We start from the raw sequence: 16,952 nt of genomic DNA, 5'->3' as shown, positions 1-16,952 counted from the left end.
TGATTGGACCCTTGCCAAGCTCTACAGAAGCCAGCGAAACGACCAAACATGTGGCACCAGGGCAGCTAACTTACCGCTTCAAAGAACGACAAACCAACTCCAATGAACTCATGAATGTCGATAATGCATCAAGTATTTACGAGATGATCGCAAGCTGATAAAAGGAAACATGTTTCCGCCCGGTCTCGAACCGGGGACCTTTCGCGTGTTAGGCGAACGTGATAACCACTACACTACGGAAACTTCTTATAGGCCAGCAACAGAAACTCAGTCCACACACACGCACACACAAAACGAGGACACACCTTTACAATGTCAAATGTGCATTTTGGCTATTGAACTAGTTGATATGGTTCATCAACAAGTCAGCAAGCACTGAGATGGTCTAAGGCAGTGGTTCTTAACCCTTGTCCTCAGGCCAGCATGCGTGAGATGTTTCCCTCTTCTAACACACCTGGTTTAAACTAATGAGTCGTTATCAAACTCAGCAAAGACAGATAACGACCCCTTCATTTGAATCAGGTATGTTGGAAGAGGGAAACATTTAAAACATGCAGGGCAGGGCAGGGCAGGTGGGACCAGGATGGCGAACGACTGGTCTAAAGGTCTTAGAAGTAACAAGGGTCCTTGGCCCATGACATGCATTGTAATGTTTACGAACGGGATTCTAATCACTGTTAGAAACAACGGAATGGCTTAAAGGCAAATCCACACAAGTGGCACAAGGGTAGCTGACTTCCCATTTCAAAGAACGACATGTCAACTCCAATGAATCATGGGACTTCTTGGGACATTGGGACGACATGGGACACAAACTACTTTGGAGGGGATCGCAATTGGATGAAAACTGAGGAGAGAAGCAGAAGTTTCCGCCCGGTCTCGAACCAGGGACCTTTCGCGTGTAAAGCGAACGTGATAACCACTACACTACGGAAACTGCCAACTCCCGAAAGACAGAAACCCAGTGCACTCACAAACACACAGTAACAAGGAAACAGAACAAGGACACACCTTTACAATGTCAAATGGGCATTTTGGCTCATGAACTAGTTGATATGGTTCATCAACAAGTCAGCAAGCACTGAGATGGTCTAAGGCAGTGGTTCTCCACCCTTGTCCTCAGGCCAGCATTCTTTAGATGTTCCCTCTTCTAACACACCTGGTTTAACCTGTTTACGCTCCTGTTTCGCCCGCGAGACAAAAATGCTGCCTCCCCCTTCCTCAGTTACGACGCACTAAATTCTAAAAAATATATTTTTTAGACGCTACACATGTTATACATCGTTGGAAAGCTACGATTCTTGTGCTTCCATTGAAATAAACCAATTCAAGATCAAGTCGCAATAGCAAGCAAAGTCAACGTCTTTTTCCGGTGAACATTCCTTCAACAATGCCAAAGAAAAAAGTTGTACTCACCCTAAGTTGTTCAAATAGGTCCAGGTGTGCAAATCATGCCATCAAAACTTGATCTGCGTAAGTCCCAAGGGTTCAAAGTATCTAACCATGTAAAGTAATTCGTCCAAATACAATGTTTTACGTTCATGAATAGCCATTATCCTTTGTTTCATTATGCAAGTTAGCCGACGGAAGAAACAACTTGTTCACATAAAAGTGTTATTTTCTCCGATTTATCAACGGAGTATTTACAAAATGAAGGTCTCAAAATGTCCGTTGAACCCTCCCCTTTTGATTGACACCTTGTTCGACCCAATAGGAGCTTCCATGCCCCGTTGACAGCCCTCTAAAGCCAACTAGGTCTGTGCGTCCTGCCCCCCCCCGCCCCCCCCCCCCACACTCGTTCTAAACAAATTTCTCGAACTGGCTTCGACTGGCTCTGAAATTAGCTCGTTAGCCTTGTAGCTGACAGCTAGCTGAAAATGCCAATACCTCATTTGTATGCGTCTGTGGAGCCTTCAAAATAACAGTCGATTGCGCAATATGGTTGACAGAATCAGTGTTCTTTGTGCGCCAATCCTTGGAATCAGATAAAGCACTCCAATGTGTTCATGCTTCAGTTTTTGTGTTTCAGTATTACTAATTAGGGATTTAGCTATTATATATGATATTTCTAAGTACCAGAGATGGGCCAGAGATAACAATTATGAAAAATAATACCTTTTTATTTGACCTTGACCTTGGTTACAAAGGGTCATTTTGGAGTCTCCAAAAGACCCTTTTAGAAAATTCCTGGATGTACTCTTATAAAAACATGTGTCAAATATGAATATATTGTGGTATTATGTTTGACTTTTGATTTGAATTGGGTAAGGCTTCAACCTGTGGTCCAATTTAGTCTTCCAGATAATACCTACCACCTCTAGGCCTCTTCAGGCCTCTGTTTTCAAAACAAAATCTAGGCGGAAATAGAAATTTTCACTTTCCTTGTGTTCAAGCTTCTATTACTCAACACTAGAAGGACTGACAGGGGTCCTGACAACAGGGGACATAACTTCAGAGTGTCAGCTTTCAAAAGAGATCATTTACATGCATGTACTCCAAATGGTTCAAGAACAGCTTCCAATTTACTTTGGGTATGCTGTTTAGGCGTTTTCAGGCAAATTTAACAGGAACATGAAAAGGTTAAACTAATGAGTCGTTATCAAACTCAGCAAAGACAGATAACGACCCCTTCATTTGAATCAGGTATGTTGGAAGAGGGAAACATTTAAAACATGCAGGGGCAGGGCAGGTGGGACCAGGATGGCGAACGACTGGTCTAAAGATCTTAGAAGAAACAAAGGTCCTCGGCCCATGACATGCATTGTAATGTTTTCCGAACGGGATTCTAATCACTGTTAGAAACAACGGAATGGCTTAAAGGCGAATCCGCACAAGTGGCACAAGGGTAGCTGACTTCAAAGAACGACATGTCAACTCCAATGAATCATGGGACTTCTTGGGACATTGGGACAACATGGGGCACAAGGTACTTTGGAGAGGATCGCAATTGGATGAAAACTGAGGAAAGAAGCAGAAGTTTCCGCCCGGTTTCGAACCGGGGACCTTTGGCGTGTAAAGCGAACGTGATAGCGACTAAACTACGGAAACTGCCAACTCCCGAAAGACAGAAACCCAGTGCACACACAAACACACAGTAACAAGGAAACAGAACAAGGACACACATTTATAACGTAACATGGGCATTTCGGCTCATGAACTAGTTGATACCCTGTTTCAGCAAGCTAGCAACAAAGGAGATTGTCTAAAGCAACCTTTCCCAATCCTGGACCTCAGGCCTCCCTGCCCTGCATGTTTTTGGCCTGATTGGACCCTTGCCAAGCTCTACAGAAGCCAGCGAAACGACCAAACATGTGGCACCAGGGCAGCTAACTTACCGCTTCAAAGAACGACAAACCAACTCCAATGAACTCATGACTGTCGATAATGCATCAAGTATTTACGAGATGATCGCAAGCTGATAAAAGGAAACATGTTTCCGCCCGGTCTCGAACCGGGGACCTTTCGCGTGTTAGGCGAACGTGATAACCACTACACTACGGAAACTTCTTATAGGCCAGCAACAGAAACTCAGTCCACACACACACACGCACACACAAAACGAGGACACACCTTTACAATGTCAAATGTGCATTTTGGCTATTGAACTAGTTGATATGGTTCATCAACAAGTCAGCAAGCACTGAGATGGTCTAAGGCAGTGGTTCTTAACCCTTGTCCTCAGGCCAGCATGCGTGAGATGTTTCCCTCTTCTAACACACCTGGTTTAAACTAATGAGTCGTTATCAAACTCAGCAAAGACAGATAACGACCCCTTCATTTGAATCAGGTATGTTGGAAGAGGGAAACATTTAAAACATGCAGGGCAGGGCAGGGCAGGTGGGACCAGGATGGCGAACGACTGGTCTAAAGGTCTTAGAAGTAACAAGGGTCCTTGGCCCATGACATGCATTGTAATGTTTACGAACGGGATTCTAATCACTGTTAGAAACAACGGAATGGCTTAAAGGCGAATCCACACAAGTGGCACAAGGGTAGCTGACTTCCCATTTCAAAGAACGACATGTCAACTCCAATGAATCATGGGACTTCTTGGGACATTGGGACGACATGGGACACAAACTACTTTGGAGGGGATCGCAATTGGATGAAAACTGAGGAGAGAAGAAGAAGTTTCCGCCCGGTCTCGAACCGGGGACCTTTCGCGTGTAAAGCGAACGTGATAACCACTACACTACGGAAACTGCCAACTCACGAAAGACAGAAACCCAGTGCACTCACAAACACACAGTAACAAGGAAACAGAACAAGGACACACCTTTACAATGTCAAATGGGCATTTTGGCTCATGAACTAGTTGATATGGTTCATCAACAAGTCAGCAAGCACTGAGATGGTCTAAGGCAGTGGTTCTCCACCCTTGTCCTCAGGCCAGCATTCTTTAGATGTTCCCTCTTCTAACACACCTGGTTTAAACTAATGAGTCGTTATCAAACTCAGCAAAGACAGATAACGACCCCTTCATTTGAATCAGGTATGTTGGAAGAGGGAAACATTTAAAACATGCAGGGGCAGGGCAGGTGGGACCAGGATGGCGAACGACTGGTCTAAAGATCTTAGAAGAAACAAAGGTCCTCGGCCCATGACATGCATTGTAATGTTTTCCGAACGGGATTCTAATCACTGTTAGAAACAACGGAATGGCTTAAAGGCGAATCCGCACAAGTGGCACAAGGGTAGCTGACTTCAAAGAACGACATGTCAACTCCAATGAATCATGGGACTTCTTGGGACATTGGGACAACATGGGGCACAAGGTACTTTGGAGAGGATCGCAATTGGATGAAAACTGAGGAAAGAAGCAGAAGTTTCCGCCCGGTTTCGAACCGGGGACCTTTGGCGTGTAAAGCGAACGTGATAGCGACTAAACTACGGAAACTGCCAACTCCCGAAAGACAGAAACCCAGTGCACACACAAACACACAGTAACAAGGAAACAGAACAAGGACACACATTTATAACGTAACATGGGCATTTCGGCTCATGAACTAGTTGATACCCTGTTTCAGCAAGCTAGCAACAAAGGAGATTGTCTAAAGCAACCTTTCCCAATCCTGGACCTCAGGCCTCCCTGCCCTGCATGTTTTTGGCCTGATTGGACCCTTGCCAAGCTCTACAGAAGCCAGCGAAACGACCAAACATGTGGCACCAGGGCAGCTAACTTACCGCTTCAAAGAACGACAAACCAACTCCAATGAACTCATGACTGTCGATAATGCATCAAGTATTTACGAGATGATCGCAAGCTGATAAAAGGAAACATGTTTCCGCCCGGTCTCGAACCGGGGACCTTTCGCGTGTTAGGCGAACGTGATAACCACTACACTACGGAAACTTCTTATAGGCCAGCAACAGAAACTCAGTCCACACACACACACGCACACACAAAACGAGGACACACCTTTACAATGTCAAATGTGCATTTTGGCTATTGAACTAGTTGATATGGTTCATCAACAAGTCAGCAAGCACTGAGATGGTCTAAGGCAGTGGTTCTTAACCCTTGTCCTCAGGCCAGCATGCGTGAGATGTTTCCCTCTTCTAACACACCTGGTTTAAACTAATGAGTCGTTATCAAACTCAGCAAAGACAGATAACGACCCCTTCATTTGAATCAGGTATGTTGGAAGAGGGAAACATTTAAAACATGCAGGGCAGGGCAGGGCAGGTGGGACCAGGATGGCGAACGACTGGTCTAAAGGTCTTAGAAGTAACAAGGGTCCTTGGCCCATGACATGCATTGTAATGTTTACGAACGGGATTCTAATCACTGTTAGAAACAACGGAATGGCTTAAAGGCGAATCCACACAAGTGGCACAAGGGTAGCTGACTTCCCATTTCAAAGAACGACATGTCAACTCCAATGAATCATGGGACTTCTTGGGACATTGGGACGACATGGGACACAAACTACTTTGGAGGGGATCGCAATTGGATGAAAACTGAGGAGAGAAGAAGAAGTTTCCGCCCGGTCTCGAACCGGGGACCTTTCGCGTGTAAAGCGAACGTGATAACCACTACACTACGGAAACTGCCAACTCACGAAAGACAGAAACCCAGTGCACTCACAAACACACAGTAACAAGGAAACAGAACAAGGACACACCTTTACAATGTCAAATGGGCATTTTGGCTCATGAACTAGTTGATATGGTTCATCGACAAGTCAGCAAGCACTGAGATGGTCTAAGGCAGTGGTTCTCAACCCTTGTCCTCAGGCCAGCATGCTTTAGATGTTTCCCTCTTCTAACACACCTGGTTTAAACTAATGAGTCGTTATCAAACTCAGCAAAGACAGATAACGACCCCTTCATTTGAATCAGGTATGTTGGAAGAGGGAAACATTTAAAACATGCAGGGGCAGGGCAGGTGGGACCAGGATGGCGAACGACTGGTCTAAAGGTCTTAGAAGTAACAAAGGTCCTCGGCCCATGACATGCATTGTAATGTTTACGAACGGGATTCTAATCACTGTTAGAAACAACGGAATGGCTTAAAGGCGAATCCGCACAAGTGGCACAAGGGTAGCTGACTTCAAAGAACGACATGTCAACTCCAATGAATCATGGGACTTCTTGGGACAACATGGGGCACAAGGTACTTTGGAGAGGATCGCAATTGGATGAAAATTGAGGAAAAAAGCAGAAGTTTCCGCCCGGTCACGAACCGGGGACCTTTGGCATGTAAAGCGAACGTGATACCCACTAAACTACGGAAACTGCCAACTCCCGAAAGACAGAAACCCAGTGCACACACAAACACACAGTAACAAGGAAACAGAACAAGGACACACATTTATAACGTAACATGGGAATTTCGGCTCATGAACTAGTTGATACCCTGTTTCAGCAAGCTAGCAACAAAGGAGATTGTCTAAAGCAACCTTTCCCAATCCTGGACCTCAGGCCTCCCTGCCCTGCATGTTTTTGACCTGATTGGACCCTTGCCAAGCTCTACAGAAGCCAGCGAAACGACCAAACATGTGGCACCAGGGCAGCTAACTTACCGCTTCAAAGAACGACAAACCAACTCCAATGAACTCATGAATGTCGATAATGCATCAAGTATTTACGAGATGATCGCAAGCTGATAAAAGGAAACATGTTTCCGCCCGGTCTCGAACCGGGGACCTTTCGCGTGTTAGGCGAACGTGATAACCACTACACTACGGAAACTTCTTATAGGCCAGCAACAGAAACTCAGTCCACACACACACACGCACACACAAAACGAGGACACACCTTTACAATGTCAAATGTGCATTTTGGCTATTGAACTAGTTGATATGGTTCATCAACAAGTCAGCAAGCACTGAGATGGTCTAAGGCAGTGGTTCTTAACCCTTGTCCTCAGGCCAGCATGCGTGAGATGTTTCCCTCTTCTAACACACCTGGTTTAAACTAATGAGTCGTTATCAAACTCAGCAAAGACAGATAACGACCCCTTCATTTGAATCAGGTATGTTGGAAGAGGGAAACATTTAAAACATGCAGGGCAGGGCAGGGCAGGTGGGACCAGGATGGCGAACGACTGGTCTAAAGATCTTAGAAGAAACAAAGGTCCTCGGCCCATGACATGCATTGTAATGTTTTCCGAACGGGATTCTAATCACTGTTAGAAACAACGGAATGGCTTAAAAGCGAATCCGCACAAGTGGCACAAGGGTAGCTGACTTCCCATTTCAAAGAACGACATGTCAACTCCAATGAATCATGGGACTTCTTGGGACATTGGGACAACATGGGGCACGAGGTACTTTGGAGAGGATCGCAATTGGATCAAAACTGAGGAAAGAAGAAGAAGTTTCCGCCCGGTCTCGAACCAGGGACCTTTTGCATGTAAAGCGAACGTGATAACCACTAAACTACGGAAACTGCCAACTCCCAAAAGACAGAAACCCAGTGCACACACAAACACACAGTAACAAGGAAACAGAACAAGGACACACATTTATAACGTAACATGGGCATTTCGGCTCATGAACTAGTTGATACCCTGCTTCAGCAAGCTAGCAACAAAGGAGATTGTTTAAAGCAACCTTTCCCAATCCTGGACCTCAGGCCTCCCTGCCCTCCATGTTTTTGGCCTGATTGGACCCTTGCCAAGCTCTACAGAAGCCAGCGAAACGACCAAACATGTGGCACCAGGGCAGCTAACTTACCGCTTCAAAGAACGACAAACCAACTCCAATGAACTCATGACTGTCGATAATGCATCAAGTATTTACGAGATGATCGCAAGCTGATAAAAGGAAACATGTTTCCGCCCGGTCTCGAACCGGGGACCTGTCGCGTGTTAGGCGAACGTGATAACCACTACACTACGGAAACTTCTTATAGGCCAGCAACAGAAACTCAGTCCGCACACACACACGCACACACAAAACGAGGACACACCTTTACAATGTCAAATGTGCATTTTGGCTCATGAACTAGTTGATATGGTTCATCAACAAGTCAGCAAGCACTGAGATGGTCTAAGGCAGTGGTTCTTAACCCTTGTCCTCAGGCCAGCATGCTTGAGATGTTTCCCTCTTCTAACACACCTGGTTTAAACTAATGAGTCGTTATCAAACTCAGCAAAGACAGATAACGACCCCTTCATTTGAATCAGGTATGTTGGAAGAGGGAAACATTTAAAACATGCAGGGCAGGGCAGGTGGGACCAGGATGGCGAACGATTGGTCTAAAGGTCTTAGAAGTAACAAGGGTCCTTGGCCCATGACATGCATTGTAATGTTTACGAACAGGATTCTAATCACTGTTAGAAACAACGGAATGGCTTAAAGGCGAATCCGCACAAGTGGCACAAGGGTAGCTGACTTCAAAGAACGACATGTCAACTCCAATGAATCATGGGACTTCTTGGGACATTGGGACAACATGGGGCACAAGGTACTTTGGAGAGGATCGCAATTGGATGAAAACTGAGGAAAGAAGCAGAAGTTTCCGCCCGGTTTCGAACCGGGGACCTTTGGCATGTAAAGCGAACGTGATAGCCACTAAGCTACGGAAACTGCCAACTCCCGAAAGACAGAAACCCAGTGCACACACAAACACACAGTAACAAGGAAACAGAACAAGGACACACATTTATAACGTAACATGGGCATTTTGGCTCATGAACTAGTTGATACCCTGTTTCAGCAAGCTAGCAACAAAGGAGATTGTCTAAAGCAACCTTTCCCAATCCTGGACCTCAGGCCTCCCTGCCCTCCATGTTTTTGGCCTGATTGGACCCTTGCCAAGCTCTACAGAAGCCAGCGAAACGACCAAACATGTGGCACCAGGGCAGCTAACTTACCGCTTCAAAGAACGACAAACCAACTCCAATGAACTCATGACTGTCGATAATGCATCAAGTATTTACGAGATGATCGCAAGCTGATAAAAGGAAACATGTTTCCGCCCGGTCTCGAACCGGGGACCTGTCGCGTGTTAGGCGAACGTGATAACCACTACACTACGGAAACTTCTTATAGGCCAGCAACAGAAACTCAGTCCGCACACACACACGCACACACAAAACGAGGACACACCTTTACAATGTCAAATGTGCATTTTGGCTCATGAACTAGTTGATATGGTTCATCAACAAGTCAGCAAGCACTGAGATGGTCTAAGGCAGTGGTTCTTAACCCTTGTCCTCAGGCCAGCATGCTTGAGATGTTTCCCTCTTCTAACACACCTGGTTTAAACTAATGAGTCGTTATCAAACTCAGCAAAGACAGATAACGACCCCTTCATTTGAATCAGGTATGTTGGAAGAGGGAAACATTTAAAACATGCAGGGCAGGGCAGGTGGGACCAGGATGGCGAACGATTGGTCTAAAGGTCTTAGAAGTAACAAGGGTCCTTGGCCCATGACATGCATTGTAATGTTTACGAACAGGATTCTAATCACTGTTAGAAACAACGGAATGGCTTAAAGGCGAATCCGCACAAGTGGCACAAGGGTAGCTGACTTCAAAGAACGACATGTCAACTCCAATGAATCATGGGACTTCTTGGGACATTGGGACAACATGGGGCACAAGGTACTTTGGAGAGGATCGCAATTGGATGAAAACTGAGGAAAGAAGCAGAAGTTTCCGCCCGGTTTCGAACCGGGGACCTTTGGCATGTAAAGCGAACGTGATAGCCACTAAGCTACGGAAACTGCCAACTCCCGAAAGACAGAAACCCAGTGCACACACAAACACACAGTAACAAGGAAACAGAACAAGGACACACATTTATAACGTAACATGGGCATTTTGGCTCATGAACTAGTTGATACCCTGTTTCAGCAAGCTAGCAACAAAGGAGATTGTCTAAAGCAACCTTTCCCAATCCTGGACCTCAGGCCTCCCTGCCCTGCATGTTTTTGACCTGATTGGACCCTTGCCAAGCTCTACAGAAGCCAGCGAAACGACCAAACATGTGGCACCAGGGCAGCTAACTTACCGCTTCAAAGAACGACAAACCAACTCCAATGAACTCATGACTGTCGATAATGCATCAAGTATTTACGAGATGATCGCAAGCTGATAAAAGGAAACATGATTCCGCCCGGTCTCGAACCGGGGACCTTTCGCGTGTTAGGCGAACGTGATAACCACTACACTACGGAAACTTCTTATAGGCCAGCAACAGAAACTCAGTCCGCACACACACACGCACACACAAAACGAGGACACACCTTTACAATGTCAAATGTGCATTTTGGCTATTGAACTAGTTGATATGGTTCATCAACAAGTCAGCAAGCACTGAGATGGTCTAAGGCAGTGGTTCTTAACCCTTGTCCTCAGGCCAGCATGCGTGAGATGTTTCCTTCTTCTAACACACCTGGTTTAAACTAATGAGTCGTTATCAAACTCAGCAAAGACAGATAACGACCCCTTCATTTGAATCAGGTATGTTGGAAGAGGGAAACATTTAAAACATGCAGGGCAGGGCAGGTGGGACCAGGATGGCGAACGACTGGTCTAAAGGTCTTAGAAGTAACAAGGGTCCTTGGCCCATGACATGCATTGTAATGTTTACGAACGGGATTCTAATCACTGTTAGAAACAACGGAATGGCTTAAAGGCGAATCCACACAAGTGGCACAAGGGTAGCTGACTTCCCATTTCAAAGAACGACATGTCAACTCCAATGAATCATGGGACTTCTTGGGACATTGGGACGACATGGGACACAAACTACTTTGGAGGGGATTGCAATTGGATGAAAACTGAGGAGAGAAGCAGAAGTTTCCGCCCGGTCTCGAACCGGGGACCTTTCGCGTGTAAAGCGAACGTGATAACCATTACACTACGGAAACTGCCAACTCACGAAAGACAGAAACCCAGTGCACTCACAAACACACAGTAACACGGAAACAGAACAAGGACACACCTTTACAATGTCAAATGGGCATTTTGGCTCATGAACTAGTTGATATGGTTCATCGACAAGTCAGCAAGCACTGAGATGGTCTAAGGCAGTGGTTCTCAACCCTTGTCCTCAGGCCAGCATGCTTTAGATGTTTCCCTCTTCTAACACACCTGGTTTAAACTAATGAGTCGTTATCAAACTCAGCAAAGACAGATAACGACCCCTTCATTTGAATCAGGTATGTTGGAAGAGGGAAACATTTAAAACATGCAGGGGCAGGGCAGGTGGGACCAGGATGGCGAACGACTGGTCTAAAGATCTTAGAAGAAACAAAGGTCCTCGGCCCATGACATGCATTGTAATGTTTTCCGAACGGAATTCTAATCACTGTTAGAAACAACGGAATGGCTTAAAGGCGAATCCGCACAAGTGGCACAAGGGTAGCTGACTTCAAAGAACGACATGTCAACTCCAATGAATCATGGGACTTCTTGGGACATTGGGACAACATGGGGCACAAGGTACTTTGGAGAGGATCGCAATTGGATGAAAACTGAGGAAAGAAGCAGAAGTTTCCGCCCGGTTTCGAACCGGGGACCTTTGGCATGTAAAGCGAACGTGATAGCCACTAAACTACGGAAACTGCCAACTCCCGAAAGACAGAAACCCAGTGCACACACAAACACACAGTAACAAGGAAACAGAACAAGGACACACATTTATAACGTAACATGGGCATTTCGGCTCATGAACTAGTTGATACCCTGTTTCAGCAAGCTAGCAACAAAGGAGATTGTCTAAAGCAACCTTTCCCAATCCTGGACCTCAGGCCTCCCTGCCCTGCATGTTTTTGACCTGATTGGACCCTTGCCAAGCTCTACAGAAGCCAGCGAAACGACCAAACATGTGGCACCAGGGCAGCTAACTTACCGCTTCAAAGAACGACAAACCAACTCCAATGAACTCATGACTGTCGATAATGCATCAAGTATTTACGAGATGATCGCAAGCTGATAAAAGGAAACATGTTTCCGCCCGGTCTCAAACCCGGGACCTTTCGCGTGTTAGGCGAACGTGATAACCACTACACTACGGAAACTTCTTATAGGCCAGCAACAGAAACTCAGTCCGCACACACACACGCACACACAAAACGAGGACACACCTTTACAATGTCAAATGTGCATTTTGGCTATTGAACTAGTTGATATGGTTCATCAACAAGTCAGCAAGCACTGAGATGGTCTAAGGCAGTGGTTCTTAACCCTTGTCCTCAGGCCAGCATGCGTGAGATGTTTCCCTCTTCTAACACACCTGGTTTAAACTAATGAGTCGTTATCAAACTCAGCAAAGACAGATAACGACCCCTTCATTTGAATCAGGTATGTTGGAAGAGGGAAACATTTAAAACATGCAGGGCAGGGCAGGGCAGGTGGGACCAGGATGGCGAACGACTGGTCTAAAGATCTTAGAAGAAACAAAGGTCCTCGGCCCATGACATGCATTGTAATGTTTACGAACGGGATTCTAATCACTGTTAGAAACAACGGAATGGCTTAAAGGCGAATCCACACAAGTGGCACAAGGGTAGCTGACTTCCCATTTCAAAGAACGACATGTCAACTCCAATGAATCATGGGACTTCTTGGGACATTGGGACGACATGGGACACAAACTACTTTGGAGGGGATCGCAATTGGATGAAAACTGAGGAGAGAAGCAGAAGTTTCCGCCCGGTCTCGAACCGGGGACCTTTCGCGTGTAAAGCGAACGTGATAACCACTACACTACGGAAACTGCCAACTCCCGAAAGACAGAAACCCAGTGCACTCACAAACACACAGTAACAAGGAAACAGAACAAGGACACACCTTTACAATGTCAAATGGGCATTTTGGCTCATGAACTAGTTGATATGGTTCATCGACAAGTCAGCAAGCACTGAGATGGTCTAAGGCAGTGGTTCTCAACCCTTGTCCTCAGGCCAGCATGCTTTAGATGTTTCCCTCTTCTAACACACCTGGTTTAAACTAATGAGTCGTTATCAAACTCAGCAAAGACAGATAACGACCCCTTCATTTGAATCAGGTATGTTGGAAGAGGGAAACATTTAAAACATGCAGGGCAGGGCAGGGCAGGTGGGACCAGGATGGCGAACGACTGGTCTAAAGATCTTAGAAGAAACAAAGGTCCTCGGCCCATGACATGCATTGTAATGTTTTCCGAACAGGATTCTAATCACTGTTAGAAACAACGGAATGGCTTAAAGGCGAATCCGCACAAGTGGCACAAGGGTAGCTGACTTCCCATTTCAAAGAACGACATGTCAACTCCAATGAATCATGGGACTTCTTGGGACATTGGGACGACATGGGACACAAACTACTTTGGAGGGGATTGCAATTGGATGAAAACTGAGGAGAGAAGCAGAAGTTTCCGCCCGGTCTCGAACCGGGGACCTTTCGCGTGTAAAGCGAACGTGATAATCACTACACTATGGAAACTGCCAACTCCCGAAAGACAGAAACCCAGTGCACTCACAAACACACAGTAACAAGGAAACAGAACAAGGACACACCTTTACAATGTCAAATGGGCATTTTGGCTCATGAACTAGTTGATATGGTTCATCGACAAGTCAGCAAGCACTGAGATGGTCTAAGGCAGTGGTTCTCAACCCTTGTCCTCAGGCCAGCATGCTTTAGATGTTTCCCTCTTCTAACACACCTGGTTTAAACTAATGAGTCGTTATCAAACTCAGCAAAGACAGATAACGACCCCTTCATTTGAATCAGGTATGTTGGAAGAGGGAAACATTTAAAACATGCAGGGGCAGGGCAGGTGGGACCAGGATGGCGAACGACTGGTCTAAAGATCTTAGAAGAAACAAAGGTCCTCGGCCCATGACATGCATTGTAATGTTTTCCGAACGGGATTCTAATCACTGTTAGAAACAACGGAATGGCTTAAAGGCGAATCCGCACAAGTGGCACAAGGGTAGCTGACTTCAAAGAACGACATGTCAACTCCAATGAATCATGGGACTTCTTGGGACATTGGGACAACATGGGGCACAAGGTACTTTGGAGAGGATCGCAATTGGATGAAAACTGAGGAAAGAAGCAGAAGTTTCCGCCCGGTTTCGAACCGGGGACCTTTGGCATGTAAAGCGAACGTGATAGCCACTAAACTACGGAAACTGCCAACTCCCGAAAGACAGAAACCCAGTGCACACACAAACACACAGTAACAAGGAAACAGAACAAGGACACACATTTATAACGTAACATGGGCATTTCGGCTCATGAACTAGTTGATACCCTGTTTCAGCAAGCTAGCAACAAAGGAGATTGTCTAAAGCAACCTTTCCCAATCCTGGACCTCAGGCCTCCCTGCCCTGCATGTTTTTGACCTGATTGGACCCTTGCCAAGCTCTACAGAAGCCAGCGAAACGACCAAACATGTGGCACCAGGGCAGCTAACTTACCGCTTCAAAGAACGACAAACCAACTCCAATGAACTCATGACTGTCGATAATGCATCAAGTATTTACGAGATGATCGCAAGCTGATAAAAGGAAACATGTTTCCGCCCGGTCTCAAACCCGGGACCTTTCGCGTGTTAGGCGAACGTGATAACCACTACACTACGGAAACTTCTTATAGGCCAGCAACAGAAACTCAGTCCGCACACACACACGCACACACAAAACGAGGACACACCTTTACAATGTCAAATGTGCATTTTGGCTATTGAACTAGTTGATATGGTTCATCAACAAGTCAGCAAGCACTGAGATGGTCTAAGGCAGTGGTTCTTAACCCTTGTCCTCAGGCCAGCATGCGTGAGATGTTTCCCTCTTCTAACACACCTGGTTTAAACTAATGAGTCGTTATCAAACTCAGCAAAGACAGATAACGACCCCTTCATTTGAATCAGGTATGTTGGAAGAGGGAAACATTTAAAACATGCAGGGCAGGGCAGGTGGGACCAGGATGGCGAACGACTGGTCTAAAGGTCTTAGAAGTAACAAGGGTCCTTGGCCCATGACATGCATTGTAATGTTTACGAACGGGATTCTAATCACTGTTAGAAACAACGGAATGGCTTAAAGGCGAATCCACACAAGTGGCACAAGGGTAGCTGACTTCCCATTTCAAAGAACGACATGTCAACTCCAATGAATCATGGGACTTCTTGGGACATTGGGACGACATGGGACACAAACTACTTTGGAGGGGATCGCAATTGGATGAAAACTGAGGAGAGAAGCAGAAGTTTCCGCCCGGTCTCGAACCGGGGACCTTTCGCGTGTAAAGCGAACGTGATAACCACTACACTACGGAAACTGCCAACTCACGAAAGACAGAAACCCAGTGCACTCACAAACACACAGTAACAAGGAAACAGAACAAGGACACACCTTTACAATGTCAAATGGGCATTTTGGCTCATGAACTAGTTGATATGGTTCATCGACAAGTCAGCAAGCACTGAGATGGTCTAAGGCAGTGGTTCTCAACCCTTGTCCTCAGGCCAGCATGCTTTAGATGTTTCCCTCTTCTAACACACCTGGTTTAAACTAATGAGTCGTTATCAAACTCAGCAAAGACAGATAACGACCCCTTCATTTGAATCAGGTATGTTGGAAGAGGGAAACATTTAAAACATGCAGGGGCAGGGCAGGTGGGACCAGGATGGCGAACGACTGGTCTAAAGATCTTAGAAGAAACAAACGTCCTCGGCCCATGACATGCATTGTAATGTTTTCCGAACGGGATTCTAATCACTGTTAGAAACAACGGAATGGCTTAAAGGCGAATCCGCACAAGTGGCACAAGGGTAGCTGACTTCAAAGAACGACATGTCAACTCCAATGAATCATGGGACTTCTTGGGACATTGGGACAACATGGGGCACAAGGTACTTTGGAGAGGATCGCAATTGGATGAAAACTGAGGAAAGAAGCAGAAGTTTCCGCCCAGTTTCGAACCAGGGACCTTTGGCATGTAAAGCAAACGTGATAGCCACTAAACTACGGAAACTGCCAACTCCCGAAAGACAGAAACCCAGTGCACACACAAACACACAGTAACAAGGAAACAGAACAAGGACACACATTTATAACGTAACATGGGCATTTCGGCTCATGAACTAGTTGATACCCTGTTTCAGCAAGCTAGCAACAAAGGAGATTGTCTAAAGCAACCTTTCCCAATCCTGGACCTCAGGCCTCCCTGCCCTGCATGTTTTTGACCTGATTGGACCCTTGCCAAGCTCTACAGAAGCCAGCGAAACGACCAAACATGTGGCACCAGGGCAGCTAACTTACCGCTTCAAAGAACGACAAACCAACTCCAATGAACTCATGACTGTCGATAATGCATCAAGTATTTACGAGATGATCGCAAGCTGATAAAAGGAAACATGTTTCCGCCCGGTCTCGAACCGGGGACCTTTCGCGTGTTAGGCGAACGTGATAACCACTACACTACGGAAACTTCTTATAGGCCAGCAACAGAAACTCAGTCCACACACACACACGCACACACAAAACGAGGACACACCTTTAC

At 45.9% G+C, this 16,952-nt stretch overlaps 18 non-coding genes across 18 annotated transcripts; all 18 read right to left on the bottom strand.

Annotated features, from left to right (window-relative positions):
• Positions 1 to 170: 170 nt before the first annotated feature.
• trnav-aac (transfer RNA valine (anticodon AAC)) lies at positions 171 to 243 on the bottom strand. Its single transcript has one exon. It is a non-coding gene; the product is annotated as a tRNA-Val (tRNA).
• A 621-nt stretch (positions 244 to 864) lies between these two features.
• trnav-uac (transfer RNA valine (anticodon UAC)) lies at positions 865 to 937 on the bottom strand. Its single transcript has one exon. It is a non-coding gene; the product is annotated as a tRNA-Val (tRNA).
• A 2,494-nt stretch (positions 938 to 3,431) lies between these two features.
• trnav-aac (transfer RNA valine (anticodon AAC)) lies at positions 3,432 to 3,504 on the bottom strand. Its single transcript has one exon. It is a non-coding gene; the product is annotated as a tRNA-Val (tRNA).
• A 625-nt stretch (positions 3,505 to 4,129) lies between these two features.
• Positions 4,130 to 4,202, bottom strand: trnav-uac (transfer RNA valine (anticodon UAC)). Its single transcript has one exon. It is a non-coding gene; the product is annotated as a tRNA-Val (tRNA).
• Positions 4,203 to 5,280: 1,078 nt separating this feature from the next.
• trnav-aac (transfer RNA valine (anticodon AAC)) lies at positions 5,281 to 5,353 on the bottom strand. Its single transcript has one exon. It is a non-coding gene; the product is annotated as a tRNA-Val (tRNA).
• A 625-nt stretch (positions 5,354 to 5,978) lies between these two features.
• Positions 5,979 to 6,051, bottom strand: trnav-uac (transfer RNA valine (anticodon UAC)). The gene has a single exon. It is a non-coding gene; the product is annotated as a tRNA-Val (tRNA).
• A 1,070-nt stretch (positions 6,052 to 7,121) lies between these two features.
• On the bottom strand, positions 7,122 to 7,194 carry trnav-aac (transfer RNA valine (anticodon AAC)). Its single transcript has one exon. It is a non-coding gene; the product is annotated as a tRNA-Val (tRNA).
• A 626-nt stretch (positions 7,195 to 7,820) lies between these two features.
• On the bottom strand, positions 7,821 to 7,893 carry trnav-uac (transfer RNA valine (anticodon UAC)). Its single transcript has one exon. It is a non-coding gene; the product is annotated as a tRNA-Val (tRNA).
• Positions 7,894 to 8,276: 383 nt separating this feature from the next.
• On the bottom strand, positions 8,277 to 8,349 carry trnav-aac (transfer RNA valine (anticodon AAC)). The gene has a single exon. It is a non-coding gene; the product is annotated as a tRNA-Val (tRNA).
• Positions 8,350 to 9,418: 1,069 nt separating this feature from the next.
• On the bottom strand, positions 9,419 to 9,491 carry trnav-aac (transfer RNA valine (anticodon AAC)). The gene has a single exon. It is a non-coding gene; the product is annotated as a tRNA-Val (tRNA).
• Positions 9,492 to 10,560: 1,069 nt separating this feature from the next.
• On the bottom strand, positions 10,561 to 10,633 carry trnav-aac (transfer RNA valine (anticodon AAC)). The gene has a single exon. It is a non-coding gene; the product is annotated as a tRNA-Val (tRNA).
• A 620-nt stretch (positions 10,634 to 11,253) lies between these two features.
• Positions 11,254 to 11,326, bottom strand: trnav-uac (transfer RNA valine (anticodon UAC)). The gene has a single exon. It is a non-coding gene; the product is annotated as a tRNA-Val (tRNA).
• Positions 11,327 to 12,405: 1,079 nt separating this feature from the next.
• trnav-aac (transfer RNA valine (anticodon AAC)) lies at positions 12,406 to 12,478 on the bottom strand. Its single transcript has one exon. It is a non-coding gene; the product is annotated as a tRNA-Val (tRNA).
• A 625-nt stretch (positions 12,479 to 13,103) lies between these two features.
• On the bottom strand, positions 13,104 to 13,176 carry trnav-uac (transfer RNA valine (anticodon UAC)). Its single transcript has one exon. It is a non-coding gene; the product is annotated as a tRNA-Val (tRNA).
• Positions 13,177 to 13,810: 634 nt separating this feature from the next.
• On the bottom strand, positions 13,811 to 13,883 carry trnav-uac (transfer RNA valine (anticodon UAC)). Its single transcript has one exon. It is a non-coding gene; the product is annotated as a tRNA-Val (tRNA).
• A 1,079-nt stretch (positions 13,884 to 14,962) lies between these two features.
• Positions 14,963 to 15,035, bottom strand: trnav-aac (transfer RNA valine (anticodon AAC)). Its single transcript has one exon. It is a non-coding gene; the product is annotated as a tRNA-Val (tRNA).
• Positions 15,036 to 15,655: 620 nt separating this feature from the next.
• trnav-uac (transfer RNA valine (anticodon UAC)) lies at positions 15,656 to 15,728 on the bottom strand. The gene has a single exon. It is a non-coding gene; the product is annotated as a tRNA-Val (tRNA).
• A 1,079-nt stretch (positions 15,729 to 16,807) lies between these two features.
• On the bottom strand, positions 16,808 to 16,880 carry trnav-aac (transfer RNA valine (anticodon AAC)). The gene has a single exon. It is a non-coding gene; the product is annotated as a tRNA-Val (tRNA).
• Positions 16,881 to 16,952: the final 72 nt, after the last annotated feature.

The sequence above is a fragment of the Osmerus eperlanus genome, chromosome 1, assembly GCF_963692335.1.
Source record: "Osmerus eperlanus chromosome 1, fOsmEpe2.1, whole genome shotgun sequence".
In the NCBI taxonomy this organism is placed as follows: Eukaryota; Metazoa; Chordata; class Actinopteri; order Osmeriformes; family Osmeridae; genus Osmerus; species Osmerus eperlanus.
The sequence above is the reverse complement of the archived record's forward strand: the minus strand, read 5'-3'. Positions and strand labels throughout refer to the sequence as shown.